At 38.5% G+C, this 15075-nt stretch overlaps 1 pseudogene; it reads left to right on the forward strand.

The window, feature by feature from the left end:
• Positions 1 to 13029: 13029 nt before the first annotated feature.
• Positions 13030 to 13625, forward strand: LOC147606416 (uncharacterized; annotated as a pseudogene).
• The last annotated feature ends 1450 nt before the right edge of the window (positions 13626 to 15075 follow it).

A 15075-nucleotide genomic window follows, 5' to 3' on the forward strand; every position in this document is an offset into this window, starting at 1 on the left:
TTTTGAATCCTTGTCTGATTTGTTGTCTCATAATATTGGTTCTTTAGAGCTTTCTATGCTTAAGAAGCTACGGTAGTATGCTAAATTAGGGTCATTAGTGATGCTGGTGATGAAGATAGCATGTAGCATATTACCATTCCTTTTCCTCCACTAGTAAAGCGAGAGTAGGATTTGGAGGTATAGTCTGTAATGGATCTACTAGATCTAGATTAGGACCCGGCTTTACATCAACCCCAGCTGTGGTTTCCCACAGCTTATATGAATTACAAATTCAAGCTGCTGGTCACGCTAGTAATTGCATGGCGATTCGGCAAAGGTTAGTTGCCACACATGAATGCAGCTTGTTAAAACTAGACCTAGCGTGGACCTAGAGTGTAATTTGTCCCACAAGAAGATAGAGACAACTTGCCGAAACTAGACCTAAAAACAGCCTCTTTGTCTTTAGCAACAGTTAGACTGACACACTTGAATGCAACTTACTGAAAGTAGACCTGAAACACTTGAATGCAACTTACTGAAAGTAGACCTGTCTCTCTCTCTTTCTTTTTGTGAGCGAGCTATGCTACAGATATCTCTTCCCATGTGAATGAAGGTCTCTCTCTCTTTCTTTCTGTAAAGCGAGCTATGCTGCAGGTCTCTCTTGGCCTCTCTCTCTCTCTGTGAGCAAACTATGCTACAAGTCTAGACTCTTCCCACATGAATGAAGGTCTCCCTTCCTACAATCTCTAGAGCTTTTCATCTCTTGCTACAGGTCTCTCTTCCTACATGAATGAAGGTCTCTCTTCCTACAATCTCTAGAGCTTTTTATCTCTTGTACTGATCTTCTCTCTGGAGGTCATTTGGAACATTTGATATCAAGTATATGATTCAATAGTACTTTATCATTGCTAGAAGCATCATCATGCAAGTTTGAAACTTTATACTTGCTTACTCTGTGTGAGAAGTAGCGTAATCACCACATGACAGTTCTTCTCAGTAGTATTGAAAAGCACTTTAGCACTGCTAGAAAGTAATAAAAAATGGTCTTCATGTTGCAGGAAAAGTACTGCTGAAAAGTACAACACTATTGAAGTCCTTGAAAGTACTACAACAATGGTGCAAATTGAAGAAACATTAGGGAAAAAGGGAGCTCATTTTGGGGCCTTTTACGGTTTGGAAAAATAAGCTCTCAACCAATGAACAGAGGGCCAATGTAACGTTGAAAATTCACAAAAATAAGAGAAAATAGATAAAAGAAACAATATTTTATGTAGGTACAAGCGTGCTACATTAATGTGGAGATTGGTTTTTTATTCTCACAAGATCTTTGGACATGAAGATAGAATCTAGTCTGACATTTTCTGTGACAAGGGCCTTCCCGCTTCTACCTTCCTTTGAACTTTGAAATGTTGTGCTACCTTTCCTTCGAAAGGTCTACCATTCTACACCACTGCCTCATTGTGCAGCAGTCTCTTCTTTTCCAAAACTGCTCCCTTGATCCTGTTTGGCTTAGAGTAAGATGTTTCTTGTCGATTGTCTGTCTGCCCACTTTCTCTTTCTTGAAACTTCACTTTGTTATCTTGTTTACATTACTTTGCTGTGGTTACAGATTCACAAGGTCTTCATGGTGAATCAAAACTATGGCCGTTCTTGTGGAAGACGCTCTGTGGATGATAATGCTATGAAGGCAGAATTATACCACACATCCTTACCCCGTCGACCTGCTTCTTCTATTTCTTCGGTAGAGAATTCAAGTACAGTCAAAACGGAAGGAACTTGGGAAAGGGTTAGTGTTTTGAAAGGAGCATGGGTGCTCATGCAACCTAGCAAAAGAAAGAGACCCCAGACAAAAAACATTTTCTTGGCATCATGGAAGGGAAGAGTACGAGATTTTAAAATCACCAGAGGGAAGATATTGGTAAAAGAAGTTTTGATTCAGCATGTGTACATGCATAAAGAACTTGTCTTGCGAGACTATCCAAATGATCTTCCGCAACACAGGCCTAATTGTATATTTTTCTATTGTGGTTTTGTTCTTTATGAGGTGTATGGATTTTTAAGATAAAGCTTTCTTTCTTTGCTTATTGACATTCTTGTGTTATTTTATTTCAGATTTATACCCTTCATCGTATGAGACATGGCAAAACATCGATTGTATTCTGGGATTTATAGATGTTTTGCATGGATCGATAGGAGAACAACAATACCAAGGTCGATGTGCAACAGAGCTAGCTCAATCCGGTATATTTTTTATTGATCATTTTTATCAGTTGCTGGACAATGCAAACACACATGGTGTGTTAAGAAAACAAGACCTTCCAGCATGGAATTCAGTGGATTGGCCTCTCCCACATTTTAGTGTTACAGAGGCATATAGGGCCAAGCTTTTCAAAGAAGTACAGAAAGCTCTGAGGCCCAATATTTCCACAAGGATAATAAAAATTTCTTTATGCATGCCTCTCACAGTTTTTGTAGACTTGTTTAATACCTTTCCAGTGAAGGTTTCAAAAACAATGTTCACAGTTAAAGCAACAAGTCTGGTATGCATGCCACAATTTTTGGATAAAGGTTGGGATAAGAAGACATGTAGTTCAGTGTTTTGTGAGGTTGTCCAACCTTCTATGCAACTGAAGTACATGGTTGCATCACAAAATTTCATTTTTTCTTTTTATTATAAGCGCAGTCGAATGCTAGGTACAAAACTAGTCCCAATGGATCAAGATGAAGATTCTTTTGGTGTAGAAAATAAACTTCTTGATATTGATGTTGTTGAGAATGGTGATGTGCTAGTCAATATCTCATTAAGACAATGTTGCTCCCTAGCTCAATTGCGCAATGACATTTTATTTGAGACAGAAAGTTCTATTTCAAAGGACTTTTTATTTATCTATAACAATAAGAAGGTATACCATGTGACTTATCCTAGTCTCATTAAGCACTGCTATTAGTTTACTTTACCCTATTGTTTCATATTGCTTTTTTGCAGGTGCTCAAAAGAAGAGAGAGTTCAATAAAATGCAAAGACATTGAAAATTTGAAAATTGAGATAACACAGACTCCATAAACAAAGGTATTATATTCAATAAAGTAAAATTCTGTACAGAAGTGTTTATTTATATATGTAGAACATATTCTTGACAACAATTTTCTATTTATCTACAGGCTGATCTAGAGGCTGCTCTACATGGTCCAAGCTCACCGTATCATCTTTATTTGGAGAATCTATTTTCTGCTGCTCCATCTTGTCATGTACAGTCTCTTGGTGGTGCTCCATTGTCTCCTCTACTGCCCCTGGAGCATCTGTTTGCTGCTACTCCATCATCTCCTCAATAACATCAGCAACAGCAGGTCCTTGTTCTTGTGGCTTCTCCTCATCAGCACTAGGTCCTTGTTCCTGTGGCACCACATCTGCATCATCTGTGTCATCAAGGTGTATGACACCTTCTTGGACTTTAGAGCTCTCACCCAACTCGACAGTAGCTGGTACAATAGGTTTGGGGGAGGCATACTTCAAAAACTTCCAAATTATATCAGCTCTAAAACTATATACATAGTTCGAGCTGAAGCTATCTTCTCTCATCTGTAATGAGATATGATGATTTAGAACACTTTGTACCAATATCAAATTTTTTGAAGCTAAATGAAAATTATTTTTTCTTACAAGCTCTGGCTGTCCTATCTCAAAATAGCTTGAAAGTATATATTTAGCACTAATCAGCACTCTCCAGCCACCACAGCTACTTGAATCATCTTGTTGTGGTGTCTGGATAGTTGCAAAGATATGTTAGAAACTGTTAATATCTGAACAAAATAAAATTATTCAATAAGTTCAAAGGCATAGCATGAAATAGACATCAGTAGAGGGAACAACTTTCTACCTCTAAATCTATTGGCTCTATTGAATCCAAAAGATTGACATCAGGAGGACAGTGATCCAATGCATCTAGAAGCCTTCTAATACAACTGCAATACATATAATTCAGTTAGTGTGCATTAAATCCAAATAATGAAGTTTAAAGTTAAAAATAGCACACAAACCACTTACAATTTCATCTCTCTGTGTGTGTTTCTAAGAGAGTTGAATAAAAAGCATTGCTTCTGCTGGATGTCAATAGAAGCAAAGCTCCAGTGGTCACTGCATAAGGAAAAAAGCATTAAGAAATCAAAGGCTACAAGAGTACTCAATCTTGAAGAAAAATCCCAAAAGAAGCAGTCACCCACATACTTGTTATGGTATGGAAGTAGCAAAATATCAACATGATCAAAATCACAGTGTCTGAACCAATTGGAAATATCCATGGGAGTTTCCTTTGGATCTCTTAACTTGAAGGAAATTGCAGGATCAATAATATGAACTGTATGCTGTACAACATGGTTCAGCCAGCTTCTCATCATGCTACATTGGACAAAACAATAATTAGGGTAAGGTGTAAGAGGGAGGAGGTACAATAAGGATTGTTTTGCAAACAAATGTAAAATAAAAGACACTTACTAGAGCATTGCAAGAATGATAGTATCTGAGCAATACTCATTTTTATGAGCCAATGCTGCCAAGCATGCTTTTGTCAAGTCAAAATTATTCTCTGAAAAATCATCTTCAATATGGACAACTATGTTAGGGCCCAGCTCCTGCAACCTTCTCTGTATCTACAGCTCCATCTGCACAGTCTCCACATCTATAGCAGATTTGGATTCTTCTATTTGCTGCTTCAGTGACTCCTCATAAGCAGCTTTCCCTCTGGTGCTCTTTGAGTGGGTCACTTCAACAACCTTCACCTTATCTACCTTTAATTTCCTTGTAGGTGGAATTAATAATATGTCTCTCATTTTTATGTCCTGCCATTCCATAGGATGGACCAGCTTGTCATATCTCCATCTCACTCTGGACAAAGTGTTGAAGTCCTTGGCCATCAGAGTTACCCTGTGAGCATGGGCTGCTTCTACAAGCATTGCATCTTCAAAGTACTCCAAGTAATCCTCTGCCATTTCCTGTAAGGAAAGAATGGCAGTCCTGTTCCACCTGAAACCAAGGTGCCAACTATCACATATTTCTCTCACTAGTCTCTGAAAAGGTGCCTTGGGGATTGCAAAGCCTATAGCTTTTTGTTGTTTCCTGATCTCCTTTAGCACACCTGCAGAATGTTTTAATCTCTTGGACTTTTGCTGGAGCATGCTCATTGGCTTCCCCTTCCTGCCATGTGCAACTCTTCCCTTTTTGGAGGCACACTAGATTCCTTGATATCAGCCCCAGTTGCTGCTGCTGCAAGCCTTGGCCCCTTGCCAGACCTCCTTGCAGTTGCCTTGGTTCTTGCCATCACTCTGAAAAGCTGCATACAAAGCAATGGAAAAAGATTACAACCATGGAGAACATGGAATGATAAAAGAAGGCAATGACAAATTGGATAAAGCAAAATTTAATAATTTGTAACAAAACGCGATTATGATAATTTAAAATTTCTAACAGCTCATCATTGCGTTTTTCTGCAAATACTTGAAACAACATGCTATTGCATTCCTACAGTGAATTCTCTGTCTTTACAACTACAAACAATATGGATTGAGTTTATGCAAGGAGTATACAGCCTTGAATAGCCTAGAAAGACACAAAATCACAATGGTAGGGGTGGATGAAGCAGCAGTTTCAAATTTGCAACAAAATGCGATTTGGGCTGTTTGAGATTTCTAAAGTCCCCTCCTCGCGTTTTACTGCAAATTCTTGAGGCAGCATACTGGAGCATGCCTTCAGTCATTTCAGTGTGTATACAACTTGGTGCAAGATGTATTGAGTCTATAGAAAGCAAGAAGTGATCAAGCTCTCACTCAACAAGCCCAATTAAAAAGTCTTCCTACTTCTACTTGCAGTGGAAAAAATCTATGAAATGCATATAATATTTATCATAATATCTAACCTACATCACATCTATCAGTACCTTACCCTAATATACTATTAAACAAGAAGAGAAGGAAATAGAGTGTCTTACTGACCTGGAAGCTATCTGTAGGTGTGCTGTGCTGATGATGAGTATCCTCTGCTGGGGATGAACCTGTGCTGCTGGTCTGGATGCTGATGGTGTAGAGTAGGGAGGTAGAGATGCAAGAGAGCTGAGTTAGGAGAATAGATTATTGCAAAATACAAATAAAGTAGCTATTAAATACCACACGTGTGAAATGTAGTCGTTTTTTCACACGTGTGGGTCCTACCCAGATCTTTTGGAATTTGAAATTTGACACGTGTGAAAGTCACTTTTTGCCTTGGAAATCGTGTCAATCATGATTTCATAATCAGATCCATTAACTCTCTTCCCTCCCCGTCTTCCATCCCTGCCAGCACCCTCCCATCATTCTTTTCCTTCCCCCTCTGAACACTTCCTACCCAACACACTCCATCCACTCTACAACCTGTCTGAAGACTACTACCACTGCCAGATCTCCAGGTTACCTGGGCTGCAGCTCAAGTTTGGAAGAGAGCAAGAGAATCACCAAGGCAACTCCAACAGTATGGAAGAGGAAAAGAAAGGTCAAAGATCTATACTCTTTTCAATGTTTTCTGATATATATTTCTTCCATCTATAGAATTCTTGAATCTTACTGCCTAGGAATCTGGTACATCACCCTAGGATTTGATTAGAGATGGATATGAATAGGACTTAGAATTTTGCAACAAAATGCGAGGAGAGTGCTTTACATTTTCCAAATGGTCCAAATCGCGTTTTCCTACAAATTCTGATATTAGTTTCAGTTTTTATTTCTTCCTCTTTGTTTTGCTCTCTTTTGCCCTGGGGAATTCCTCCTAGTGCCATTTACTGTCCAGAACATTGTGAGATGTTCCTAGTATTTGATTGGAGATGGATGTCAATAGAAATGGAGAATTTGCAACAAAATGCGAAGAGAGTACTTGACATTTTCCAAATGGCTCCGCATCGCGTTTTCTTGCAAATTCTTGTGTCCCTTTTGGTTTTCACTTTTTCCTCATTGTTTTGCTTTCTATGTCCCTGGGGATTTCTTTCTTGATGATGAGAAATGTTTTTGCTTTGGAACAGTTGATTCTCAGGCCCCTCCTTTCAAGAGGAAGCTGGACTTTTCTACTGCTATACTCAGACCACAGCAATCACCAGGTGATTCATGTGTGCTCATGAAGAGAGTTGTTTGGTGATATCCTATACATTACCTGATTGCATATGTCAGCATATAGAATTCATGATATATAAATTTTTGTTCAGGCAAAAGCAAGAGACAAGCAGAAAGGTGAGTCTTCCCTTTCAAAACAAAGGGAAGCAGAAGAGGACAAATCTCCAGATTTGCTCCTATTTGACTTTCTTCACAAGTGCAAGGCTCAGAGGAACTTCCACATATACCACAGTATTTTCAACAGGGAGTTCACTATGAGCTCTGTTTTGGAGCATCACAAAGATTTTCTTTCAGACCATTGGGATACCTTCAAACAACTGACAAAGGTAGGAAGAATTATGGAAGGTGAAAAGGTTTTTGTGCATATAAATCATATTGTCTCCATTGACAAGCTGAGGTACCATGTGAATAGAAGATTTGACAGCCTGCCTGAGGAATATAAATTTAGCTGTAACTTGCACATCAGAAAGTGTAGAGTGCTTGAGGAAACCATGGCATTCCTATGTACATTGTCTTCCATCAGCAATCTCTAGAAGAGCAAGGGCAGGAGGCTGAAGAAGAAGATATATCTGTAGCGGAGGTAAAAGAGGATATTCCTGTGGCAACAGATATGGCAGAGCAGGAAGAAGATATCAACCTCGAGGATGAGGGGCTGCAAGTGGCTGCTCTTGACCTTGTTCAACTGAGGACTGAAACTCTTAGGGCAGCACAGCCAGTTGAAGATTTTGATGTTCAGAGCAGCAACTATGCAGTGCCCATGCTTCCAGGTGTCTTGATTGGTGGTAAAGATTATGTTTTCCTCCATGATATAGATTGTATGTTCAATTTGAGGGAGGACTATGCCATTTCCCTTATTGCCCAGGCTTCAAGGCTTGACAAGGAGGTTGGCATAGAGGATGACCATTCACTACTGGCTTTGGAAACAACTTTTGATCCTACAGAGGCCCTTACTATTTGTTTCAAAGAGGCTGAAAATTTCGAAGAGCCAGATGAAGCTGCCTTCCAGCTCACCCAGGAAGCTATGAATCTCTCAGCACTTCATAAGGAAAAGCTTAAAGAAGAGGCTGGACTGGAGGGGAGAGGAATAAATCTTTGGAAAGATGAACTTCTTGTTGCTGATGAAAATGAGAAGGTATGATATTATTACTTCAAATCAAATACTTTATCTTGTGTTTAAATGTTTTGTAGTTATGTATTATTGTCTCACTCCAATCTTTTGATACATGGCAGCTACAAATTGAGGATGACACATTCCTCCAGAGAACAAGTGGAAGCAGGCCGGTTGGGTTTGGCAAAAAGTCAAGCCTAGCTCATTATATTCATGATCTAGGCAGTGCTAAGATCTTGATTTACCATAGGTAGTTGAGCAACAATGGAGAAGCCATTGTTTACTTCTTTAAATGTTTGTCTAGGGTTTTAGGTGGACATGATCTTCCATGGCAAAAGGAAAAGATCATTTTAATAGAGAGGTTGTCCGCCATAGATATATTTGGGATTATGTGAATAAGCAGGCCTCTAGGGCCTCTTACTTTTTGTCTTACACTTCTTATGCATTAGCATGTGGTGTTAAGGAGCCCAAATGTCTGGAGGGCTATGGAAAACACAAGCTCATAAGGTTTCGAGAGCCACCCATGATTGCATCAGGCCACACAATCCAAGAAGAAGAACACGTGGAGATAGCTGAAGACAAGGATATCCCTCTCAGACAAGCAACAGAGGCAAGCATTGATAAACAGACAGTCGACATCAAGCCAACAAGGAAGAAAAAGAGTCCAATCAAGTTCAAAAAGAGAGTTCAACAAGGAACAAAAAGAGTCCAATCAAGTTCAGACAGTCGACTGGCAGGCCTTGGGAGTAATATGATTTAGTCATCAAATATAGCACAAACATTATGTTGAAGTTAAACTGATTTGTACAAAGTCTTTGATCCTCATCAGTTCCTTGTCCGTACGGACGATCAGTACCCTTTTGCATTTGTCCCATCACCGTACGACACTTCAGTACTCTTCCCACACTCAGTAGCTTCTAAAAGCATTTGACACTCAGTACCTTATTGGTAAGGATCAATAGTGTGTCTAGCATAATTAAGTAGTATTGATTGAATTTTTTGTGTGTAGCTCATGGATGTATTGATGCTTGTTAATATAGATCACATGTTTCACAAAAGAAATACTTTTGATGGAGTCTCAAAACATATAGGCATAACACCAAGAGTCACTTGTTCCACAGAATAAAAATCTATTGATTGAGTTTGAAAACATGTGGACATAACACCATACAAACTGCTATTCATGTTTACTTGTCCATTTATGGTTTCTAAATATCTTCGAATCCCTCCATTGTCTGTCTCTCTGCTGCCATTAAATTGTCAAAAGTTTGTCTTCGTCTTTGCTTTTGGGCTAGAATAAAAGCAAGCTTGACTTTGGAACTAGCAACTTTTCTTTTAGCATGCAGCCTTTGTAGAATGCCTCGGTAAAACCATTGGAAGACTTCCTTCAGACTATTTGCCTTTTGACTCCCTCCATAGTGTTGTGTGTGTCTGAAAAATGCATTACGTGCCATGTAGTGAGACTTCTCCATGCCTTGGGTAGACCAAATTACTGGGCAACCATACTTTTTGACAAAATAGGGAAGGTGGTTGTAGATGATATGCTGTTTTCACAGAGACATAAGAATGCATAGTAAGTTATAAAAGAAAAGAGGATCACACTTAAGTAAAAGAAGAAGACATCACTTTACCATGTAGTGAGTTATATTGCAGGCTGTCCACGCGTCTTTCATTGACTTCCCAAAATGTTTAATTGCCTCTTCAAAGTTCTTGTAATCACTCTTTGTCCATGTTACATTGTCACAGAACATGAAGAGTTGATCAAGAGACCTCCACACCTCTGCCTTCACATTTCGTGCTTCCCCATCTGCCTCATGATCTTTCACGGCATTATGGACTTGCTTCCACAATCCATAACTAATCCTTGAAACTGTTCTACCTTGCCTTACTTGCTTACTACTGTGTTTGGGTCGAGACAAAAATCTTCTTGCCTTAACACCACCAATAGAGGGCTTGATTGGTACCTCCTTGCCATTGGTAGACTTTTTAAAATCCTTTGTGATATGAACATCACCTCCATGCAGACCTATATATCGGATAACACTTTTTCCAATGCATGAAGAGCATCCTTTCTATTTCTTTCGGGACGGAGTTTCCAAGCAAATCCAATATACAAAAATACCAATTTCTCAATAATTCGACATAGAGCATATAATGTGCATATGTGAACATTACATAGTGGAATGTCAAGAATGGCCTTGAAGTCAGGGTCAACTTTATCTCTATTAGGTGCTCTCTTCCACCATTTGGAATCCATTACTTGAGCTGATTCTTTGCAGTAAAGACAAGGAGACTTTGAGTTACCTCCTTTACTAATGTTATACATGCACTTAAGTGTTTTAAGATCCCCCGCCATGTACCACTCTACTTGAAAATCACCTTTTCCTGCAACATGGAGATTCTCTCCTTGCACTTGTCTTTTAATTATTCTTGGTATTTCCGTGTGGTGAAACACCCAATCTAGTGTTTCATGGTCTCCTGTCTTCACCTGTGATTATACAAAACAAAAGTCTTACTATAAAAGATTTGAAAACATTGACTAAAATCAAGTACGAAATAAAAAATGATCATACCTGGAACGAGCCTAACCACCATATGTGTTTCTCCGACTGCACACTAAAATACTTCGAACTCGCTTCAATGTATCAAGTGCTCCATTCATCAATGTAATAGTAATCCTTTCCATTTTCTTTTCCTTTACAACCTCACACTCATCCAGTTTGATAACAAATTTCAAAATGCCTTTGCACTCTTCAAATGTTATTCCATAAAACTCGACCATTCTTCTTTGAAGTTGTTGTAGATCTACAAATATATTGTTCCAAGGATCATACACAATGGTTCCTTTACCACCATGAAATATTTCTTCAATATGGATATATTGTCCAATAAACTCATCTATACTTTCATTCAAATGACCTCTTATCTTCCACACTGTTGCTGGATTTGGCAGTAAAACTCGTTTAATCCTTTGATCTCTCAGAGTTGAGGATATCGCATGGAAAATAGAACTATATCCCTTCTTGCTAACTCCACTAACATCAAGAGCCTCTTGGATTGTAGTACCATCAACTTGATTATTGGATATAAAGTCCTCTACAACATTGCATTTGATTGTTTTGTATTTTTTTTCTTCAATCAAACCTTTTGCTACACCACCACAAGAAAGCAATCCTTTCATTTGTTAACTAGAAGAAGGTTGGGATCCATATTTTCTTTTGCAGGCTCCAATAGTTTCCTATAGTAACAACACAATATGCCTATATTATTCAACACTTCCAATCCTGTTTTGCGTTAATGGACAAAATAGATATAGTCATTTGAGAGCATTTTTTAGTATAAAAAATAAAAAATTACAAACTAGCCTTGCTTCCTGAATTCTTCGCTTGCATCCACCAGTCCCAACCTTCAAATTTGCAATGTTTTTAATCTTCCTGCTTCGTTGTCTGTCTCCAAGCACGGTTCTCTTCCTTCTTGATCTTGTCAACTCTTTTTTACTTTTTGAATGCTCCTCAATTTCATTCTGCAAACTGCTGCTCCAATTTTGCACGAATAGCTATCTCTTGAATCCTGGCCCCCTTTTCTTGTAGGTACATTGTTTTATATGTTTCTGCAAATGCAGACTGTGCTGAAATATAACCAAGAAGTCCATTTTGTCCATCGCCCGCAAACCTCAGTAGTGTGGTTGGATTGACAAATGGAGGTGTAGAGTTTTTTACTAGACATTTTAGATATATACTTCCATCACACCATAAGTCAATATGTTGGAGCCCTTCTCTTCTCATATTTTCCCGTTGTTGAGCATTCAGCACCGTATCCTTTCGTCTTTTTTGTGCTGGAGCATATTGTTCTTCTAAGTCGATGTGAAGATGGTGTAATCACGTCTTCTGAGATTGTAACTCACTAGTATCGGCCATTTTTTGTGCCTCTGAGCTTGCAAAGTTTGCTTGTCAATCTCATAGTCTTTTTGTAACATGAATCGTGGAAGTGTGGCGGTATCCATACAATCATTAAGTTCAGTGATGGATTCTTCATGAGAGGCCTGCACACGTCGTCAAAAGAGATGCGGAATCTTCAAGAAAAAAAATAATTAAGGAGATATTTAATGCAAAATCGTGTTAGTTAGACAAAAGATTATCTTATTCTTTTCTGAACTGACAGTTCGGTAGTCCTTACTGACAGTTCTGAGCCACGTTTCCATATTTTATTATTTTTGAGGTCTTTTAGGAGAGAAATAAATCGAAAAATAGTGAATTTCTTACAGGGCCCCAAAATGAGCTCCCTTTTTTCCTAATGTGACTAGCAGCTCAATTTAATAGTACTTTATCATTGCTAGAAGCATCATCATGCAGGTATGAAACTTTATACTTGCTTACTCTAAGAAGTAGCGTAATCACCACACGATAGTTCTTTAGCACTACTGAAAAGCACTTCATCATCACTGCTGCTAGAAAGTATTAAAAAATGGTCTTCATGCTGCAGGAAAAGTACTACTGAAAAGTACAGCACTACTGAAAAGTACAACACTATTGAAGTCCTTAAAAGTACTACAACAATGGTGTAAATTGAAGAAATGGCTAGCAGCTCAATTTAATAGTACTTTATCATTGCTAGAAGCATCATCATGGTGGCAGGTATGAAGCTTTATACTTGCTTACTCTGAGAAGTAGCATAATCACCACACGACAGTTCTTCAGCACTACTGAAAAGCTCTTCATCACCCCTAGAAAGTACTAAAAAGTGCTCTTTCATGTTGCAGGAAAAGTACTGCTGAAAAGTACAACACTATTGAAGTACTTGAAAGTACTACAACAATGGTGCAAATTGAAGAAATGGCTAGCAGCTCAATATCCTTGAATATAGAAGTTGAAATTGAAGCAAATATGAATAGTAGGAAATCACTAAGAGAATACTAGGCTCTTCAAAAGCAAAAGCAATGAGTGAGAATGATGAACATGGTGACTGAAAGCAATACTATGGTGGTAGATAAATGAAAGAAACGGAAGATATGCTAATCTATGGTACATAACACTTTAATAGATTAACAATGGGGATGGATGCAAGTACTAGAATGGAAATCTTTCAGCAACTTCTTCGACATCCTTGTTTCAAGAGCATGCAGTCTAGCTAAAAATTAAAGAAATTGGAATTATCTATTCTAAGAAACGTCTGCAATACTTTAAATCATGTTAAGCTAAAAAGATCTTCAGATGAGATTTTCATGAAGAAATCAACTCTCTTGATGTTGGTGAATAGTGAAAGCAGGGAGCAAATTACTGACATGAGCATTCCACAAGCTGCTAAGCTTATTGGGATCCACAAAAGAAATTTATATTCAGCCAAGCATCAATTAACAATGGCAAACAAAGTTGATGGATCATTGCCTCTATCCACATGTCACAGACATTGACGGGCAGAAAACCCACATCACTCAAGATGTCAAAGACGGCATTTCAATTCTGGATGGATGAGACATGGCATTTCAATTCTGGATGGATGAGAGATGGGTCACCTGACAACAAAAAAGATGTTTGTAGTAGTAAAAGACTAGCTAGATGTTCATATGTGAAACATCCAATCCATCTTCTTGAGGAGCCTTAGGTGAGCCATGGGTAATTTAAAAGCTTATTTAAATTAGTCTAGATATTGGTTGGTATATCTAACACATTATAACTTCATTCTAGGTTGAAATTTATTTATTTAAGGTTCAAGGGAAAGTACCCAGATATTCAAATCTCACAATGTTGTTTCAAGTCTTTGAAACCCTTCTTTCTCTGCAGTAAGAGTATCACAACTCTTTGGGATTCTATACTTTGCCCAATGCCTCTAGGAAGTAGCTTCCATAGGTACAAATGCATAATGGGAACATGTGATGTATGTGGTGTAAGGAAAATGTAGATCTATCCAAGAGAAGTTGAAGAGCAGAGTATGCAGATATCTGTTAAGGTCTTTGAAAATATAGTGGGTACTGCTAGATCGAAAAATGAAGGCAAGAAGAGCACTATCAAAGACATTGTCCAGAAGAATATGATACCTAGAGATCTTCTGCAGGTGTACCAAGACCACTTGAGAAAGTTCATCATTCATAATTTCACATTCAGGTGGCAAAGCCCAGCAGTTCAAGGACTGCATCTCTCAATTTCTAGATGATGTAGTTGTCTTTGTAGTAGACTTCGTGGAGAACTACTCCTTCAAGGAGAAGAACGAAATTCAATCGATGCATTGGTTCACTAAGCAGGTCACTATTTTTGTATAGATTACGTATTTTTGCATCACATTAGGTGAAATAAAGAAGACCGTGCATTTCTTTATCTCAGATGATAAACAACATGACCCTTATTTGTGTAGCATTGTTTCTTCTTACATGCTCAAGCAAAGCGACCGTTTTACTTTGTTGGAGATATTGGCATCTCACGGGTATGGAGATGACTTGGAATTTCTTTTGTTCGGGACATGAGAAGGGAGAACATGATGGGGTTGGGGCGGTTATTAAAAAGGCTCTAACTCATGAGAGTAGTTGTTGAAGACAAACAATGTGCCCTTGAATTGTGCAATTGAAGCTGTTGCTTTTCTAAGGATGCATCTTAGCAGTGGAGCAACTGCTATTTATGACAAGAAGAGGGAAGTGAGTAGGATCTTTTGGGAAGTTAAGCAAGGTGATGTTTAGAGAACCCTTCAATGGGATTGCAAGACATTGAAGGGCTCAAGAGCAATGCATTGTGTGAATGGATATTCTGAGAGTAACACTTGTGCATTACGCACAAAAAGGCTATCATGATTTTGTTTTCCTTCTTGTAGGCATGGGCAATGGAGAAGATGTAAGAACAGGTCACATGTGGAGATGTGTGGGAATACCACAC

This window comes from Cibotium barometz, chromosome 57 (assembly GCF_041138505.1).
Source record: "Cibotium barometz isolate CiBa-2024 chromosome 57, ASM4113850v1, whole genome shotgun sequence".
Lineage (NCBI taxonomy): Eukaryota > Viridiplantae > Streptophyta > Polypodiopsida > Cyatheales > Cibotiaceae > Cibotium > Cibotium barometz.